Below are 3638 nucleotides of genomic sequence, written 5' to 3'. Positions count from 1 at the left end.
CACAGGCCCCTCAACGACCACACCCTTAGTAAATGGGTGTGCTCATACCACAGGAAGCTTGTCTGTTACCATATGGACTCAAAATGGGAAGACGCTTGAAACATGGGCCTCATCCAGAATTGAGGCTCAAATTTACAATACATGAGTGATCTGGAAATCCTTAAGGTGAGGAATTGACACGAAGATAGTCTCGGTTTAATGACAGCCTAGCGTGTCTGACAAAAGCTCTCTTGAGGTTAATACTCTCAGAACAGGGCCACACAAAACTATAACTAAAGCCCCACCAATGAGGAGCTTATAATCTGGAATTATAGAACCCACCAGACAACAAACTACCATGAGCAAATCATGAGACAAAGAGCCAGCTTAGCCCCACGAGACCTTAATAAAAATGTCAGAAATCATCGGATAATGCATTGATCATGATTGAAGGTGTTAAAATGGGAATCAACAATGTAAGAAAAGAACAACCCAGCAAGTCGATCTGAAAAAGAACAAAATAGAACTGAGAGTGAAAACCATACTCTTTAACATTATAACTACAATGGATGGATTACAGGTTAGACACTGCTGAAGAGAAACACTGTATATTGGAAGACAGATCTGAGGAAATTCCCTGGAATGCAGGACAGAAGGATAAAGAGAGAAAATAGGAAAGGGATTTAAGAGACATAGGAATAAGAAGGCCCAACTTATTTCTATTAGAGGGGAGAATGGAAGAGAGTCAAATATAAATTCTATGTGTTTTATAATTTTTTAGAATTAGCTGGAGACAGGAATTCTCAGATTCAGGAATCACAGTAAGTTTGGAGGAAAAATTAAAAATAAAGTAAGTCCTTATGGAGACAGATCACAAGAAAACTTCAAAACAGTAAAGGTATATCAGGAAGGAGCAGCCCACAAAGGAACCACTATCAGACATAGTCATCAAGAAGGAGCTAGAACTGACACACAAATGAACCATCATCAGACCAGCAACAGACAGTCTTCTCAAGTGCAGGGGCACCAGAGACAAGAGAACAGGGTTTCAAGGTAATGAAAGAAAAAGAAATAGAACTTGACCTTTGGCTAATCTGTTATGCAAGTGTGAGGATCAAAGACATTTTCAGACAAAGAGAAGGAAACTTTCCCAATAAAAGACTGAGAGAAGGACATCTCTCAGAAAAAAAGGTAATTTTACCCAAAATGAAGAATTGACGAGTAAAAGGAATGGTGATGGGGGAGGGGGGAACCTCATAAAATGAGAGTCAGTCTGAACAAATGCTGACTATGAAAGCTAGTAAAACAAACGGTTGATTTCAGGATATGAAGACAAGGTACAACTGAAATACTGAGCAATGCTGTATGTGTTAGAGAGGGAGGTAGCCGAGATCTGTCTCAGGTCCTGGGTTTATTTGCGAGGAGGGCAGAAATGTGAACTCCAGATCTTGTCAAGTCAAGCATGGTTATTAAAAGCATCAGGGTAGTTACTAAAGTATAACTGCTGAACTAGCCAAGGGGGAGAGAGGGAATAAAGGAAACCTATTCATTCCCATAGAAGGCAGGAGAGGATGCTGCAACAAAATACAATACAACTCAGAAAATGCAGGGTATATTGGAAGGGAAAGAACTAGATGTACCCAGGCCAAATGGTGAGTGATTGAGAGATTAGCTTTTGTAAAGAAAAACTTACTTTGGCAACATGGTTAAAACCATTTTATTTTCCATAACATTTAACTTCTAGCATCTATAATTTTAGAAACATCACTGCAATACCCTGCAGTATGATAGGAGATTTTCCCACAGCGGTGTCATTATTTTTCTTTATGGCACTACTGTTGCATGAGTTGTGCAACCAACCATATTTTATGGAAGGGGAAGCCAGAGTTCACGGGGTGTAATGCTGGCCCAGATGTCACACTGGGAAGCCAGACTCTGGACATGGCACCATCTTTTCACTGCAGCACCAAATCTTCCTGGTTTTCCAAGATCACCGCCCTCTTGTTCCAGAAGAGAAAACACTAGTGACAAGTCAGGACCTGCTCAGTCCCTGGCTCGTGCATCGTAAGTGCTCCCACCAAAGTACACAAATAAGTGAATAATGTCGACTTTTCGGGTTCAAGAAGCCACAACAATCACATGTAGAGTCAAGCACCACTCCACATGTGGACGCACAAGGCTGCCCAACGTCTGGCTCAAGGAGCTCATCCAAGTCCAGGCTGAGCTAACCTTCTGCTCCTTCCACCGTGAACTCCAATCCTGTGAACTACCCCCTGCTTCCTGATGGAGCTGTGCTGTTCCCTCCTCTGCCCGATATGGCTGTCCTCACCGACCAAGACCTCCAGCCACCTCAAGTCCCCCCTGCAGCCCCCTACCACCCCCAACCCCCCAGTGAAGGACAGAGACGACTTCTAGTAAAAGAACGCAGCTTGGCGTGTGGTAATGTCTAGTGTTTCTCCAGCCCTTCACCCCTTTTTGCCCCAAATTGGCTATAAGCCTCTTAGGAGCCAGACTGATGGCCTCCTTCACACCCAGCATCCCCACGGTCCTCTGCCCAGGAGCCGTGCTGAGGACACGAGGTAAGCAGAGCCCACCTGTCACCAGCTCGTTTCTGAACTGCTTGTGGAACTACAGCTTAATGGAATTTCAAAAGCTGCATTTTATTAAACTCATGTTAGGTTTACACATTTACACAATCAGATAACTCCACCCAGGCCCTGAACTGCTGTGATTCAGTTCCTCCGATGCGGTCTATAAACCTGCAGATGCAGGAGTCACTGGACGGGCCAGACGGAGGTGGCCTCTGGTCTCACCTCCTCGCCTCAGGTTTCTCCAGGAAGTTTCCATGAGTTCACGAGCAGCCTGTGGACGTCTCTGTCCATCACTGGGCGCTCAGAAAACGCCGCACAAATGAGCACTTTCCAAACCTGACTTTATGCACCAGCTTCAAGCGCTTCCTCTCACAACTGTTAATTTGTGGACCTGTTAACTTTTCCCAAATTTAGTGTTTGGTTACCCAATTTAATTCAACAAGTATGAGTTGGATGCTTGATTCCACTTCTTCTATCGTGCCCTATTTACACACTGTAAGAAGGTCTACCAAGCCAAGAAACAGCAAAAAAGCTGCTAAAAAGCCGGGCTCCAGGACAGTGGGTACCGCTTAGCTAAGTCAATCGCCCTGGCAGCCAAAGGCCAACCTGCATCACAGTGGGTTACCCCTTTCTCCGCAGACTCTCTGGACCATCACCACCTTCTCGGGAGCCCAAGCATCCAATCAAACCAGGTCATAAATATACAGGTAGTCCCCGATTATGATGGGGCCATGGGGGGATAAACCTTTGAAATGAAAATATCATTAAGTCAAAAATGCACTGCCGAATGCTATTTTCAACTTACGGTGGGTTTGTTGGGACACAACACACCATCTGTCCTACTAAAGACGGTAAACTCCTCCTACAGACCCAGCCACTCGTCTCACTGGGGCCAGTATGGCAGCAGGGACTGGTCAGATTTGGGTCAGAGAATTTTTCCTTTAAACATCAAATGCCCAAGGCAGAAACAGAACTTTTCCTTTAAACATTAAGCGCTCAAGGCAGAAAAGACAACATACTGATAACTTGGAAAGACGGAAAAATAAAGCACTAGCATGGCTCTAGCAT

The 3638-nt window shown here is 44.5% G+C and overlaps 1 protein-coding gene across 1 annotated transcript in view; it reads right to left on the bottom strand.

Annotated features, from left to right (window-relative positions):
* PTPRN2 (protein tyrosine phosphatase receptor type N2) overlaps positions 1 to 3638 on the bottom strand; it is a gene marked incomplete at its 5' end in the record, with an annotated part of 1004492 nt that overhangs the window by 104228 nt on the left and 896626 nt on the right.

The sequence above is a fragment of the Macaca nemestrina genome, chromosome 4 (genome assembly GCF_043159975.1).
Source record: "Macaca nemestrina isolate mMacNem1 chromosome 4, mMacNem.hap1, whole genome shotgun sequence".
Lineage (NCBI taxonomy): Eukaryota > Metazoa > Chordata > Mammalia > Primates > Cercopithecidae > Macaca > Macaca nemestrina.
This window is presented reverse-complemented; position numbering and strand designations above follow the sequence as displayed.